This window comes from Corvus moneduloides, chromosome 11 (assembly GCF_009650955.1).
Source record: "Corvus moneduloides isolate bCorMon1 chromosome 11, bCorMon1.pri, whole genome shotgun sequence".
Taxonomy (NCBI): Eukaryota; Metazoa; Chordata; class Aves; order Passeriformes; family Corvidae; genus Corvus; species Corvus moneduloides.
In genome coordinates, this window is record NC_045486.1 from 19,956,950 (window position 1) to 19,973,954 (window position 17,005).

Genomic DNA, 17,005 nt, shown 5'->3' on the forward strand with positions numbered 1-17,005 from the left:
TCCTGGAGCTCTGGCAGCCTCGGGGCCGTGCCCATTCCCTGGGGAGCCTGGGCAGTGCCCAGCAGCCTCTGGGGGAAGAACCTTTCCCTGCTCTCCAACCCAAATCTCCCCTGACACAGCTCCAGTCGTTCCCTGGGTCCTGTCCTGGCTCACAGAGAGAAGGGATCTGTAGCCGCAGGCCAGAACAACAGTCCTATAAACCAGATATGCCACACAAGCATTAGCCCAGACTGTTAAAGAAAAGAGGCTTAACAGGAATTATAATATAAAGAATTAATTAAGGAAACTGGTTTTGTCACTGATTTTGGGGCTTTGGTTATTTGGGTTTTTATTTAATACTATCACAATTTACATAGTATGAAAACAGCAAAAAAATTTCTCAACCCTCACACGCACTATGCTCTGTTACATTTCAGCATCAATAAAGCCTGGGAGAACTGGGATTGTTCAGCCTGGAGAAGAGAAGGCTCCAGGCTGACCTAATTGCAGCCCTCCAGCACCTGAAAAGAGCCAACAAGAAACATGGAGAGGGATTATTTACAATTAAAAGGACAAGAGGGAATGGCTTCAAACAGACAACGATTAGGTTTAGATGGGATACTGGGGAGAAACTCTTGGCTGGGAGGGCGGGCAGGCCCTGGCACAGGGTACCAAGAGAAGCTGTGGCTGCCCCTGGATCCCTGGAAGTGTCCAAGGCCAGGCTGGACACTGGGGCTTGGAGAACTCTGGAGTAGTGCAAGGTGTCCCTGCCCATGGCAGGGGTGGCACTGGATGGGCTTTGAGGTCCCTTTCAACCCAAATACTTTTATGATTTTAAAAACATCTTCCAGTGCAAGGACACAAACAACCCCCTCCCCTGCACACTTCCAAACCAGCACACGTTTTTGCACATGCAGGGACAAAGGTATCATTGTATGTTTTCCCCAGCTATCCCAACTGCAATGCAGCTTGAACTCCAAATTATATTCAAACATCGTATTCAAAACTAAGCAAAACCAAAGTCTGTACTGAAATCAAACAACCTAATTCAGAGCAGCCAACACTACATTACTGAACACCTGTCATCAGCTGCTCAAGTCTCATTTCATGTGTGGTCCTGCACCTCCTTTGTTGTAAATTATTTGAACCCTCCAATACATTTCCTTATGTTTATGTCAGAGAAAAGCCAACGGTGTTTGTTTCACTGAAAAAGTTAAAACAATGGAATTCTTGGATAAAAAAGATCTCTACTAATGTTAAGTGTCCATTCTGGGGTGCCCAGAAGGATAAGCTGAATTTCAGAGTGTTTTCCTTCACAGCACAGCTCTGAAAAGCCATAGCTGCATTTGCAAGTAAATTTGCTCCAGACCTAAACCCAGCTCTGACCAGCAGCCAGAAAGGAAATGTAACAAAGTTCCAGAGAAAGGTTTGGTTTAGGTGAAGTCATCACCACTGCATGCAAACCCCAGAGCAGCAGAACTCTCAGCCTCAAAGAGAACTTTCAGCCAGTTCCTAAATATCTCCTTCACTGACAAGGTACACAGTGACAACATATCCTCACCTTCCCTCCTGCCAATCCCTGTCATTCCTGAATCCATCAGCTGTGCAGGTCCAGTTGTCCAAAGGTGCCAAATATTTAAATGCCAGTAAGATTTAAAACTCAATGCCCAGTCAAAATCTAACAGGACTGCCATATTTGGATTTTTTTTTTTATTTTTAAATCTATGGCATATAAATTTTTAAAAGAGTTTTATATTTGATGTAAAAAGGGAATAAGGAATAGGAAGACACTGAGATACTGTGAAAAATGGAAGGGAGATAAAATTGAGGAATACAACCAAGTTCACCACACATAAGCACCTACAACATCTCACAATTCCTAGGCATCAGGAAGGTGAAAAACAAGTTATGTTCAGTTGCAACACCCATATAATGCACATGGCAGCTGAAGGAGTAACTACTTAGATGGCAGCAATAAAAACTGAGATAAAATGTTAGATAAGAGGGGAAAGATGAAACCCAGAGAGCTTCCCTTAACTTACCCCCTATGGGAAACTCCTTTGTTTCACCCTTCCAGGTAACAGATGAGACAAAACAAGAAAAGGAGTTCAACTTGATTTCTCTGCTGAGAAGGCGAGATAAGGAATGGCAGGGCAGCCATCAAAACCCCCTTGTTGTCCTTGCTGATAGAAGCTGACAACAGCCCAACATTACAGCCTTTATATTTAATATTTTGATATGCTGCCAACATTTCCTGAAAAACTCCAGAGAGAGCAGGAAATGACAAAGAATTCAAACTTGCATTTTGACAAAAGATAAGCTTCATACCAAAAAAGTTACTACCCTGCTCTCAGGGTATTCTCTCTCCCAAACACTGCACACTGAAGCACAGACTGCCAGGGAAGATCACAGCAATGTATTTTAAGGTTGTTGCACACACAGAAAAACATAGACAGCAACTGCTATCAGCCTTCTGTATATCCACATGTCAGTTCTATCTTTAATTAGGCATTTGCATCCTTCTCTCCCAGGATCTTTGCCTCAGTAAGTGCTGGACAGTCTCAAGACTGTGCACGTCTGGCACAATCCTCCCCTCCAGCAACACCCTGCTCTCTCTTGCCACTGTCCTTTATCAGTGGGGTTTTGCCATCTTTTTTGGCTGAGGATTGAGTTCCTGGCAGTCTGGGTTTGCTCACAGATGTCGAGAGTTCTTTTCCTAGAAAGTGGATGTGCCACACACACCATCCTTAGCTCTCCTTCCTTCCTAAACTGAGGGCTCTAGGTTCTACTTGTGCACTCAAGGAGGAGACAGCACTGAAGGGAACAGATGAGAACAGAGGTCAGATCTGGCCTGGAGCTGACAAAAACCTGCCAAGTGGCCTGAGGGTGGAGGGGCACAGGAGAAGAAGGGGAAGTTTAACAGATATTCACAGTCTCCGGGGGAGAGACAGGGAATCCCTGATGGAAAGTTGCTAAACCTGCTCTGGCATCCACTGTACAAGGGCTTGCAGCTGGAAAGGTGGAGCTTGTTGAAGAAACCCTAATTGTCCTGCTGCTGACTCTTGCAGCTATTCCCAGACAACCCTCTGTGGCTGACAAGAGGTTCCAGGGCCTCACAAACACCTCTTCACTCGGGCCAGCAACAGTCTGGTTGAGAACACTCAAATTCTGGTAGTGCATGGGCAGCCATGCTCACTTCTCAAGCCTTATTCCAAATTATTATCATGGAAGAATAGACAGCCAGAAAAGCTGCTGCCTAGGAAGTGATTTTCAAATGACTTACACCTTTCCTCTGCCCTCCAGTGCATAGAAAGCTGGCTTAAAATTTATATTAATACATACAAAACTATCCCCTTGGAACTCCAGCAGCTCACTGCATGCACAGGTATGAGGGAAGAGAATTAATATGGAACCTAACTGACCAGCTTTGAGCTGACAGAACATAACATTTAATGACACAACCTAATATTGCACAGCCACACACAATTTCTAGCTCATTCAGGGAGCACTGAACGGGCACAACAGCAGAACAAAGCAGGAAGACCATCTCTGGACACAGGTTTGAGTCCACCTCAGCAGGTAATTCACGTGCAGAGCACAGCCCACCCTGCAGCGTCCTGTAACCTGGGCCCTGGCATTGATTTGTTTATTCCCTTTGGGTATTTTGCTCCAAGCAGTAATTGATTAGAGGCATTTTTACTCACTATGCTCATTTACTCCAGCTCCCCCAAGATCCACACCAATCCACTCCAGTGAAAAGATATTTGAAACTGTGTTCTAAGGAGAAATTTAATTTAAAATAAAGGAGGAAAGATTTTACGATGATGCCTTCATAATTATATTCTTCTTAGGTTTGTCTATTCCAGAAAAACTAGCTTTTCTCTCTTAAAATTAATTACAAGCATGTTTCTGAAACATAATCATTATCAGATACTGGATTTATGTTTATGCCATGCTCAAATAATCCACTGCCAGCTGGATATTTTCATGCATCTTTCTAAAAATCGTCTTCAAAACTTTTCTTTCTGCAGCTCATCACTTCCATGAAAATGCCTCCAAACAGCCTTCCTACAACTGAAACTGCAAGAGCAGCATTCAAAGAATATTTTAAGATATGGAAGTAGATCGGTCCTCTTGTAGATCCACAACTGCTGGGAAACTGATACAGATTGGTTTCACATTAAATGTTCAGCCTAAGCAGAAAAAAAACATCATTTACGCCTGCAAGTCCCCAGCAATACTGCACACTGTGACCAAGACTGCACTTTTCATCAGTGCTTTTTGCATACATTGCAGATCCTGCTAATGAATCACTGGAACACGTATCAAACCAAAAGCACGGATCGGCTCTGGAATGTGCACATCTGACAGGAACAAATTCCTGGAGATCAGTCACTCATACACAATCAATACATTCATGTCATTCATTCCAATTCAAAAGGTACTGCAAGTTACTCTGACTTTTTCCATGACCAGGACAAATTGCTGGTCTGGACTGTTAAAAATTTCAGTCTCCCTCCCTCAGAAATGCCAGAACTGGGACCGAATTAGGCTGCAAGTTCACATGTTACAAAGCTAAACTCTCACTACAGAGTTTAGGTACTTTGTGCTTTCTTTTTTCTGAAACAAACACCAAAAAGCCCTTAGAAATATGTTGAAACAGTCCCCCCTGCCAACACACACGTGCTGCCATTTTTATCCACACACAGTCACGTTTCATGGAGTACATCTACAAAGGCAAAACAGCACAGAACAAAGTCCAGAATCTATTTCAAAATACAAACTTTTGTCAGTAAATATAAGCTTGAAAAGCTGCTTAGAAGAAAAGTTTTCATCTCTGACACAAAAAGATCAATGATCCATTTAACTGTGGCCTTTTCTCCTCCCATACAGTAAGTATCAATTGATTTAATATTGCTTGGGTGACTAATTATCTGGGGGAAAACCGGAAATTCAAACCAGACAAATCTCTGTTATGATCCATACCAGTATTTTTTAAAAGTAGCTTTTCAGAGCAGTAGAGGATAAATAGGGACCCATTCCTATATCAATAAATAAAGTTGTGATCCATGGAAATATAAATGCAGGGCATGAATCAGGATCAGTGTAACAACCCAGGCAGATCCCTCTAACGTCTACAAGGTTGGTGCTTTTCCTTCATGTGTCCTTCATTTCAAGAGATCAATGCCAAAAAGCAAACTCCTGCCTAACACAACTGACAAAAATTAAAAATTAACAGAAGGAAAGTCAGTGTTCAGGAAAAAAAAAAACCAAACCGAACAAAGAACAACCAGTACTGAAACACATACAATTTCTGCCTCTGATGTTCGGATCTTGGAAGTTATATTTTCTCTTTTTTCTTAATTTATCAAAACTATTCTGTTCTTAGTCACTACTTCAGCCTTCAGGAAAAAAAATAACACTGGTTTTCCAACAAGTGGGCCCTACAGTAAGGAGGACATAAGCAATACAACTCTCAACCTGCTTTTAGACTTATTAATTGGTAAGATTAATGCCTTTTTAGCTAAAAGCTACTTTCAGAGTGAAACTCTGGCTAGTAATCACAAACCCAGTCAGACTACCTGGCTGCAGCAGGCTGTACTTTGGGCTCTGCTTAACAGGAATTTGTCACCAAAACAATCTGCACCTTTGGCCACTCTGTGCCTGCTCTCTGTTGGTTGTAACAGCTCCAGAATACTTTTCCCAGCCAATTCTCAGGAAGATCTGTTTGGTTTGTCCTTTCCAAACAGATCATTCCCACGTCAGTCACCCATTTCTTTCCACGTGATATTTCTATGAAATTTAAATATGGAGCTCTAAGCTTCCCTATGAAACCACAATTCCTACATTAGAGAAACAGGAGCACTGAACACCCAGAATCCAAAGCTTTCCCTTTGGCAAAGCAAAAAACCAATCCCAAGTAAAAAGAAAAATGCAGCAGGTGTTTCTAAGCAGTCAGAATGTTTTTAAATTGGATTTAAGTACAGCTGCTGAGTTTATATAGATTCACAAAGAAGTTTATGAAATTACTATTGAAACAGTAGGAAAGGAAAAAGCAAGCAAGGAAAGTGCACATATGTTTTATACAAGTTTTGCTATCAAAGCACCAGAACTCTGCCATGGAATAAAACTTCCACTTTTTTTTAGTACAATATTTCATAATTTTTTTCTCTAACGTGCTCTTAACATTATGAAGACTACTAAGGCTGAAGTGATATTTAAGACGTTCTCCTTTTTTAATTCAGCAAATTCAAACTCATTACTAGAAACAAAAAGGACTGAACACTGCTTTCTTAAAGCTGATTGTATCAGAATCACATCATATGACAGTCCTGTCATTCAGACTTCTTGTTTCTGTGCCATTATGTTAAATTCTTCCCAGGAGAATTCTCCAAAGAGAGATTTACAGAGACACCTCTTTAAAATGGGCCTTGCACTGCAGACAGAAGTGGGACTACAAGTGTTTTGTCTTTACATGGTCAAAACACTCTGGACAAGCCTTTTTTTTCACCCCAAGTCTCTCAATCAAGTGCACATACCTTCCCAGCCATGTGCCTATCTGCATTCTGCACTTGCTCATTCTCCAATTGTTTCCAGTCTGAAAGCCCCAAACTGTGTTTGCAGTTGCCTGGAACTCATCCACTTTACAGCAAGGATGAAAAAAGTTACTCAAATGTCAGCAATCCACCAAATGCCCTTCCCACACAAGTTCTCAAGGATTAAACAAAAAAGTGACTGAGAACCTCAGCACAAAGAATTCCTGGCTCTGTCCTCCCTCGGTCGCGTGTAGGAAACGCAGCAGCATTGAGGACACCAGCACTGAGAATACCCCAGATCTACAGCAAGCTCAGCTTGGAGAGAAGGAACAGCCTGAGGATTATTAAAGAAGCTGCTGGGAGCTGTGCTCACATCACACTGTACAGAGAGCCTGCATGGTGCTGTTAAACAGCACTGCAAAGCACCAGGCAATGCTGAATTACCTGTGCATCCCAATAGGATGATCTGCCCCAGCCGGTCCAAGAGCCAGGTGCTCCCTGCTTTCACTCAGGGCAGCTCTCAGCCAATAAATCGATTTAATTAAATGTGGGCTCTGTGCCAGGCCTGCAGTGCCACGTGGAGGTCAATAATGTGATTCCAAGAGCTGGGACATGGAAATACCCAGACGGGCAGAGGGCAGGGCACAGGGACAAGCACCTAGCCACTCTTGGAAAGGGCCTTGAGAGAGCTTCTGGAGGAGATAAAATGAAGGATTCTCCCTTGTATTTTATAACAAAATGCACCTGCGCATAGTTGGATATATCTTTCCACAACATAATGCCTGGACAGCTCTAACAACTTTATTTTCTGGGTTTGTATGCACCTGTATTTGCAAAGAAACTTGAATAAAATGGCAAATAAAAACAGAATGTACTTAAATATTAGAGATCACATATTACAAACATTACTTAAGACTACGTCAAACATTTACTGTCCTGAGAGCCTCCAAAAAGAAATTATGCTCCATTTTAACATTATCTTATTAAATACACCCATGAAATTACAGTTCTGGTTTGGGTGGGTTTCTATTTATTTAACAAAGCGCCATACCAGCCATTATGTTTCAGACATAGAGCTTTCAGATAATGTCACAGACACAATTTACATTAGGTCTGGATCATTCCCAACAGATCTGCAGTTGTGTGGAAAGGCAAATGCCATTTGGAGAAGACAGGCAAACATCAAGAGCTGAAGTTCTAAACTGAGGAAGGTGAGGAAGGGCTTTTCCCCTGCAAAGCAAATACCCAAGGAGACTGACTGAAGTAAGAGCTTAAGTTAAATACACACTTCTGATAATGCAAGCCCTGGAACAACTGTATGTTCCATATCAATTTTGTGGTATTTTTCAAAAAACAAAAAGTGAATTTTAGCAGCAGTGCAGGAATACAAGCACTGAGCTTGGCTGAGCCAAGTTTCCCTTCCCCCAGGAAAGGTCCAGGCACCTCAGAAGAAAGAATGGGCCAGGATAAGGAGGAAGGGCAAGATAAAAGAAAGTTATTTATACCTTTAGCTTTCCTTTCAGCAAATGAAGTCCTATGACAAAAGGATGAAGCACATCATCTGTGGAAGACAACAAAAACAGAAGTTATTTACATTTTAACAGACAAACATATACATGCACTACATACCAAATAAATAACAACAAAATTACTTTGTGAGTCACATCAGTGATAAATTATCATCCTTCTACTTTCAGAGTTTTCAGGGTCTTCCAGCCTTTCATTATTTTATGCAGCATTTCAGTGTAATGAGACACAGAGTGCAAGGCCAGACTGCAGGACAACCAAATGCTATCAGCACAACAGCATCTCATTCTTATTCCAGAACATCATGAAAGTCTTTTATTGCTAAAAACTCACCGAAGTAGAAATTAAATAGGAGATGAATACTCCCTACTCACACGTCAGTTCCTCACTTAGCCAAACACCTTGCTGACTCACAAATGTTGACAAATCTTGCATATAAAACAGTAACAAGCAGCCAAGCCTCTGAAGGCTCTCTGTATCTTGCATAAAAGCACCAACTGTAAGAGGAAGAATTCCTAGGGAAGCTGAAGAAATCTTTATGGGATCCTCCCCCAAAAAGCTTTTTCTTCTCCAGACCAGAAGTCCCGGCTTCCTCATGTCTTTATAAGAAATACAAGAAAAAATCAAGAAGAGATCTTATACTGCCAGCTCACTTTTGGTTAGAAGTATCTTCTCTTCTGGACAGAGCAAGTAGGGAAAAAATTAAAATAAATAAACAAAAAGAAGCTGCAATGATTTCAGCAAGACAGCAAACTCCCAAAGATTAACAAGAAATCAGATGAATGCTTTGGGACCTCCACCTTGAGCCATTTTTAAAGTAAAGTCTACTTACAATATGAGCTGTGAGCTTACCCTGCTTACTACCTAGCACACCTGTCTCCAACAAACATTAAGGAATGTGGCACATAAAATAGTGTAAATATGCCTTCAATCATGGAAAAAGATAAGCAGGGAGACTGGGGAGAAGGAAGGAATTCTGTTTTTCTCACACCAGAGGAAAAGGTGAGATCTTTAGTTACAACCAAATACAAAAGAAGACAATGAGTCAGTAAGATGGATGATGTTACATGAAAAAGAGGAGGGAAAACTGATGGGGAAGGGTAGAGACTTTACAGAATGAAAACCTAAAGCATTTTTACTGTAAAATCAGCAGGAAGAAAAAGAAATCTCATGCATAAATCAAGAAGAGACAGCACAGCATAAAATACATGTGATGGGCTGAAGAAGAAGCAGGTGCAGTATTTCCATCTGCCACCAAAGCAATAGTTGTAAGGCAGGAAAAATTACTTATTTTTCTTGACAGATAAGAGACACATGACAAAAAAAAAAAAAAAAAGTAAGAACATTTGCTAATAGAACTGGCAACAACAAGGGTTTAAGAAGTAAAAGAGCTGCCAAAAAGCCCAGCTGTTACTGCAGATGTGAGATTCAATTAAACCTGACCAGAATTGTTCATCTAAGACAATGGCAAAGCCAAGGGAGAAGAAAATCACTGTGTCCTGGAGGAAGTTTGCCTGCTTGCAGGATTTCCACCTGAGATGCACTGAGGAGTAGGAGAAGGAGCAAGGCCAGCAAGGGCCTGTAAGGGGAATGCCGAACTCATACAAGTTAATCACTCATCACACTTTGGTGTCAAACCATTGCTTTGGAAAAATTCTGCCCCAAATAAACTTCTAAATGCACAAATAGCCAGGACAAAAGCTTGAGGTTTGGGGTGTTCAGTGTTGTCAGTCACTTCTGAACTATAGATATTGATGGTTTCAGAAAATACACCTTGTATTTGAGATGAAGTAACCACAAATGTCAGACATTTCAGCACTGTAATTCAGGCAGTCACACATCTCTATGTGATACTTGTGCCACTGAACCCCAGTGTTTCACACTCAGGGTATTCCTGCTGTTTGCTCCAGTTTCCACGACAAGTATTTGGATAGATACAGCATTTGGTCACTGGCAGTGCTGATAACTTATTCCCAGAAAAAATATTAATTTCCTATAGCGTAAAGGAATCACCAAATTAAAATTTATCCAACATCAACCTGACCTTTTAGAAATTAGGACAAAACCTCCTACTCCACTTATTCCTGGGCTACACTGTTAATCCCCATCTTTAAATTTCACATTGCCTATTTGAAGTCCACATGAGAAACCAAGAAAGACAAAACAATCAATATACAAAGGTACCCAACATTAAAAAAAACCCCTCTGCCAGACACAAAATATGCAAACAAAAGTGAAAGAATCTCTTGTAGTCACAGCTACAGTATTATCTGTGCTGATAGAACAAAAAATATTTTTCAATGTAAGACAGTTTTAGTGTCAATCTGCCCAATTTTATTGAAAATTTTCTTCAGAGCGTACAGCACTTCTGTAACAGAAAATTATTCCAGGTACTGTCCTGTAATTCAACATCACAAGGGCAGATCTTACTGGAATAGGTAAAAATAGCACCAGTGAACATGCCAAAGGACAGTCTTTCCACTACAGGGGCAGTGCTTACATTGCAACATCAGCTGGCTCTCTTTTTATAACCTCTTGATTGCCAGTGAGCGAGTTACACAGTCAACTTAAAAGGTTGGCGAAATCTAAGAGAAAGCTCTGAGTCTCTGAGCTGAAATCAATCCACTGTATCACTGACACCAACCCCCTGCTGCAGCACACTGTTATTGCCTGTGTAAGCCTTCTAGCTGCTCCACAGCCTTCAGCACAGAGGGACAATGTCATTCCGAATACAGCGGATTTCTTGTCAAATGTCAGCATAAAATTAGAGGCTTGCACACTTTGTTGCTCCTTCTGGCTGCAGCACACTGGCAGCTCCTTCGTTTACTCCATTCTCTGCCAGCCACACGACCCATCCTCTAAAGAACTCCCTTCATCCCATTTCTGCAGACCAGCCAGCCTGGAACAACCCCTCCCCAGCACTGAACTCTAAATGCTTTTTTTTCCCCACATAAAGATAACAACCATCACAACCTGAACAGTTAAACTGTGAGCCCAGTGATCAGACAAAGCCAGAAATGTTGTTTTACCAGAAGAGACTCTGCTCCACAGCCAGCAGCTTGACTTCCAGGTGACCAAAACTGCTTAGCTTTCTAATTAGGCACCAGGGAAACGTGCACCCTCCCAGCTTCAACACCACAAACAGGTTCCTGCCTGCTCACCCTACAGATTGGGATTGATTGGACACAGCTTTCCAAAGTTATTGGAGGCAGATGGGGAGGGAAAAGAAAGCTTGGGAAAAGCAGGGAGTCACTGAGCTTGCACAGGTACTCTCACACTTTTCTGCTTCAATCTAAGAAAAACTGACTGATCATCAACAAATTTACCCCACCTTAAACCTGAAAGTCCTGGAATATCAGACATGTTTGTTATTTGCACACAGTGGCCCCAGTGCTGTGTGTTTATTTTAAGAACTAAACATCAGTCTCATGCAAATTCAAGAGTAGAGTTTGGACACTTTTGCCATACTTTTAATACATGAATTTTACAACACAGGTTTCACCAAAAAAAAAAAAAAACCCAAACACATCAAATTACAACAGAAAATGCACAAATAAAGAGCTGAAAAAATATTGTAATGGGGTTATCCAATAGATTAGATCTGAAGGAATTCAATTACTATCAGAAATCATCAAAATAAGGAAAATATTAACCCAACAGTAGTCTTGGAATCCACAATTGCTAGGTAAATTCTGAACTTCAGGAATTGGAAAAAAAAGGACTGTGAAGGTAGAGTCACATCCCATGCCATTTTTTTGAGCACCTTTCAGAGAAACTTTAGAACAAAGTTTCTACAGCCAAGTTTACACAACTCCAAGTTACCATGTATCAAAATACACCTTTTCAAGTGAAAGCTGGAGAGGTCATACAGGCACTCTTACCTCCTCATTAAGTGGAATTAAACTCCACTTTACTTTCCCCTTTACGAGAAACTTTCAATAGTGTACCTTCTACGATAATGACTTGGAAACAACATAAATAGCATTTTTTTGGGTAGCAATAAATTAGGAATTGGAAAAAAAAAAATTAAAATACGATTAACCAGTATTTTTTCTTCCCAGCAACACTTCCACCATTGAAGCTTCCAGTCTAATGGTCCCCTCTATCTGTTCTTTGCAGGATTCTCCTTCTGTGTTCCTGCATTTCTGCAACAATTCCATGCAAACAAAAGGGAGGACATGGCATCTTCACCTGCCTCACCATGCTCCTTTAGTTTCACCAAAAAACTCTTATGTAAAATCTCACACGTTTCTTATACACGAAGAAAATTTGAATAAAGAAAATAGCATGATAATTTAGTCATCTCTACCACAGGCAGCAAGTGAGTAGAGAGACAGCAGTGCCTTTTGTGGTGTGCTAATAGACTGAAACACCACCATAAAATACTGAAAGTATGACTAGACTTTGAGCAAACACTCTTAAATGCCTGAGAACAAGAAAGTGGAATATCCAAAAGCTAGAACATATTACTGATACAGCTGACAGGGACATACACTGGAAGCAAACTAAAAGACACTACAGAAAAAGGAAAACTGGTCATATGTTAAAGTATTTCAATATATACCTTAAATGTTTTCCCCTACAACAGCATCAGACACATCTTTCTTCTAGTTGTGCACCATCCTGCATCTTCCTCTTGTTAATCTCTCAGCTCAGTGTTCCTAAAATCCTCACTTTCAGAACTCCAGCTTGTTCTACAGTGAAAAAATTTATATAACAGAAGACTATAATGGGGGCTCAGAGCCATTTTTAAAAGCCTGAACCTCTGAGCCAGCTTTAATTAATCTGGTTAACCCCACGCCACACCCAGCTGCGAGTTAGTGAAGCAACCTCCCTCTGCTTGTGAACTAAAAATACACCAATGGCTCAACTGCTCCTACCGATACTACGTCTTTGCATCGGAATGCCCCATTAATTAACGCCCTTTTGTCAGCTGCTTGTCAGAACTGAAGCATCTGAGGGGCGAACCAATGGCAGGTACGCAACGGGAGTGAAATCTGCGATGAAGCACTGGCACAGCAGCGAGGGAAAACAGCAGCACCCCGTAATCAACGCAGCATCTGCAGAGCCACAACACAGCGAGGGAGAGACTGCACGGAGCAACGAAACTGCGAGCAACATAAAAGGGGGCTCAGATCACAGGAGCTGGAGATACAGGTCTCATTGCAGATCTCCAGATAGTGCCCAGAAAACACGGCACAGTCACTTTCACGCTCACCACATGCACAGATTATTCGCAAGGCGGTTTTCCAGCTCTTTTGCCCGAAGTTAAACAGTTCTGATTTAAGCTGTGCTCTCGCTTTGCTCCGTTGCTGCATCCAGGATGCGTTTGGAGCACCACAGCAGAAACGGCAGAGCTGCCACACCTGCAACTGCAAATAAACGCAGCGACCTGCACTTGCCACCCTGCTGTTCTACACAAATCGAGTCTTGCTGTTAAAACCTTACTCCCAGAAGCAAGCAAAACCCACTGGAAAATACACAATTCGATCACGTGGACTACATCACTTAAAAGCCTGAATGAATAAAGAATACTTATGTAAACATACTGTTTATTAATTATCAGTTCTAACTCCTAGCTCTGAACTCTACCAAGAAAACGCTTTTCTCATTTACAAGTGACTCAAGACCAGCACTTTGTTTACCCTCATCGGCTATGTGCACTGCAGCATTTCAGTACACAAGATGACCATATCCTATTAAACTGTAAAAGGTCAGTACACACTGCTGCAATAAAATCAACTTTGTGTAAAACAGATGACATTTATAGTACAAACACAATATTCAAGTCACTAAAGGAATAAACGTGCGCCAGCTGCTTTTCAAAGCAAAAGCGTTGTTTACAAAAAAACAGCGCACGCAGCAAGAGCCAGCAGAGCTCGGAGAATTATTCACAGAACTTGGGCCAAAGTAGACTTTCTTTTCAGAAAAAGTAAGAACATCACTAAACATGGGTTACCCATACAGAATAAATTCTATCTACTTCATGCTGTCTCAAAAGCCGTGAGCTAATTCACAGTCACTGCTAACATACCATGTTAATTTAAAAGTTAGACTTTTTAGCCAAGTCCCTACTGCTACATCAACTCCTCTCTCAATTAATTTGTAGAGCTGACCAAATGTTTCCACAACCTTATTCAATACACAGCGGATATTATTTCATACCAGAAAATAGCAAAGAGTTTTGTATAAGCAACTACACAAAATCAATCAAACCTGGTACAATGTAGATGTAAACATCTGTTTACAAATTAAACTTAAGTGAAACTTACTGAAATCATGCTTCAATCACCATGCTTGAAATCTGGGAAATCACAAGTTTTCATCTTGTTTTGATGACTTTTGTTGCTTCCCCAAATAAAGATAATTTTGACTTACACAATTTGATGGCTTTATTATAAATAGAACTCTAAATACTGTTTTTCGTTACACACTCTTTAGATTTCAGTGCTTCTAATTCAGAAGATGATCCAGGAACTTATTTCTTACAACACAATCATCCTTTTCAATCATTCATTTCTACCTGAATTGCCATGAAAGTTTTGGAAACGCAGCCGCACAAACCCCATTATCTTCTTTCCCTGGGCATCTGGCGTTAGGTGATTGTGGCAGCCAACTGCCCTGCCCCTCCTCCAGAACTCTGGGGTATCTCTCATTTCAACTAAAGTTAAGCAGAGGCACAAAGAATAGGACATTCCCACAGGATATTGAAATAGGAAGGCAAAGTATGAAGGAATTCCTTGCTCTCCATCAGCCAGGGCATCACAGCAGGAGCACATCGCCACATAAGGAGCCCAAATCCACGGAAATCCCTCCCTCCTGCCCAGCTGGCAGCCCAGGGAGGCAGGACAAGAACGTGACAACATGGGAAGGGGAGGAGGAAAACAACCGGGGAGTGTTTAAAGCAAGAGCAGAAGGGTGCTGGAGGTGTGACAGAGGTGTGGCAAAGGGAACGACTCTGGCAGCACAGAAAAGGACAGAGTGTGCAGCAGAGACCCAAATACCACCCTGCACTGAATTCGACTGTGCAAGTTCATTTGCTCTACTAACTTAATTAGCAATATAAAAACAATTTAAACATCCTGTATCCAGAACACAGAAGTGAGTGCATCAACTCAACTCCTGCACTGAACCTTGACTGAAAGCTCCTTTACATAAAACAATTCAACCTAACAGCTTTTGGTTCCCATCTCCTACAGGAGATTGGAAACCAACAGCTCTGAATTTAATGTTTTCCAGCAAGGAAAACTCGGTTTTCTTCTCAACTCCTGGTTTTCCAACAGTGCAAAGAGCCACATAAATAATCTGGGGGGAGGAGGGGAGTACATGTCCCAGAAGAAATTACTGCTGATTTAGCGTACCAAGAAGTGCTGACCAATGATCTCCGTGGGTCATGTTTGTGGTTTAGAAAATGAGTTATTTTAATAAGACGTAGTAAGTTCAGGCCCTTGAGACAGCAGTGACTTCATATGTAATTTGAACAGAATGCACTGTTGGTTAAGAATAAAAAATGGAAAAGGAATTCAACTGAAAAAAAATGTTTAGATCTTCTTTGGAAAAAAGAAAAAACAGGCATTTTTTCTTCCACTTCCAGCTTTTCTTTCAAAGCAGGTTAATCAGCAGTGTTGCACAATAAGTTGTTCAGTCCTGAAGATAGTAAGAATAGCAACAAACCATATGAAAAACATATTCCAGGTCTCTGAAAGCACCAATGCTCCAACCCAATGATGCTACTTCACTTCTGATTTAATAATCTAAGATTAAATTGCTTAGTACATTAATCAGTCACCATATTCATTTCATGAGCATACACAGAGATCCCTACCTCTTTCATGATTAATTGCAGCCTTAGGGTTTGCCTGCAGAAAATTCTCATTAAGACAAACCAAACTAAAGCCACTTCCATTCTGAGTGGGTGTCCCCAGAAGAGATTTAAGAGAATTGCCTGGAATTAACTCTCACATTCATCAACTCAATCTCTCCTTCTGCACCAACACTGCAGACATGTCATGAAGAATAAGCATGCCCATTCCAATGATATCCTAGTTCAGCACAATGCAGTGATCCTTTAGGCAATATCTGGAGCTGGGTTTTTCAGAAACATTAAAATAAACGACATTTTCAAATATTTTAACTTGGCTTCAGTTTTGGAAAGATTCTGAGTTTTACACCACTACAGAGCCTCCTGTTTTGCACACCTACAACCTCCAGCTGCAGCTGGAACACACACTGTGCTGCAGCAATCCCACTGCAACTGGTTCTGCAGTCTCACTGGCCAGCTAAGGTCCCTGCATTTATGGATGTCACTTCAAGGCTAGGAAGAAAAACAATTCTACACAAGTCATTTGGCCTGTCACAGGCAAGATGAAGAAGGCACAGCAGTGGGACAGGCAGGTTATTGGTGTGTGCAGTCAGGCTGCAGATAAAGAGAGGCAGGACAGAGCACAGGGCTGGAGCCCGGGCTCTGCAGGAACACCACTGCTACCTGGCAAGGCTGAACAGCTTACAAGAAATCCCGACACAAAACAATCTCCTGCTAGCAAATTCTAACTGAATTTCAGTTACAAAAAAATAATCAAGCAAGCAATTCAAACCCAAGAATGCCCGAGCAGAAAGAATCCAGTTGTGCTGATACACCTAAAGGCTTTTTCTACTCCCAGTTCAGCAGACTATGGATCACAGTAACAGGAGGGTCAGGGAGCCCCGCTGGAAGCGCAGGAGTGACAAAGCTACAGCATCACAGCGGGGACCCGAGGAGACCGGGCCAGCACAGCCACGGCTGTGGGCAGGGCTCCAGCTGTGCGGGATGCTCATCCCACTGCTCATCCTCCCCTGGACAGGGCACGGCTCCAGCTGTGCGGGATGCCCGCTCTCACTCTCCCTGCACAGGGCACAGTTCCAGCTGTGCGGGATGCCCGCTCTCACTCTCCCTGCACAGGGCACGGCTCCAGGGCTGCGGGATG

The 17,005-nt window shown here is 41.8% G+C and overlaps 1 protein-coding gene across 9 annotated transcripts in view; it reads right to left on the reverse strand.

Moving 5' to 3' along the window:
* The window catches only part of RAF1 (Raf-1 proto-oncogene, serine/threonine kinase), a 66,213-nt gene that overhangs the window by 20,460 nt on the left and 28,748 nt on the right, over positions 1-17,005 (reverse strand). For 8 of the 9 annotated variants that reach the window (XM_032121123.1, XM_032121122.1, XM_032121120.1 and 5 more), the window contains exon 2: positions 8,021-8,076. The gene's annotated coding sequence lies outside the window, so the exon portion shown is untranslated. Of the gene's footprint in view, positions 1-8,020; positions 8,077-12,606; positions 12,632-17,005 lie in introns of those variants that run through there. The other variant, XM_032121125.1, reaches the window with a different exon arrangement.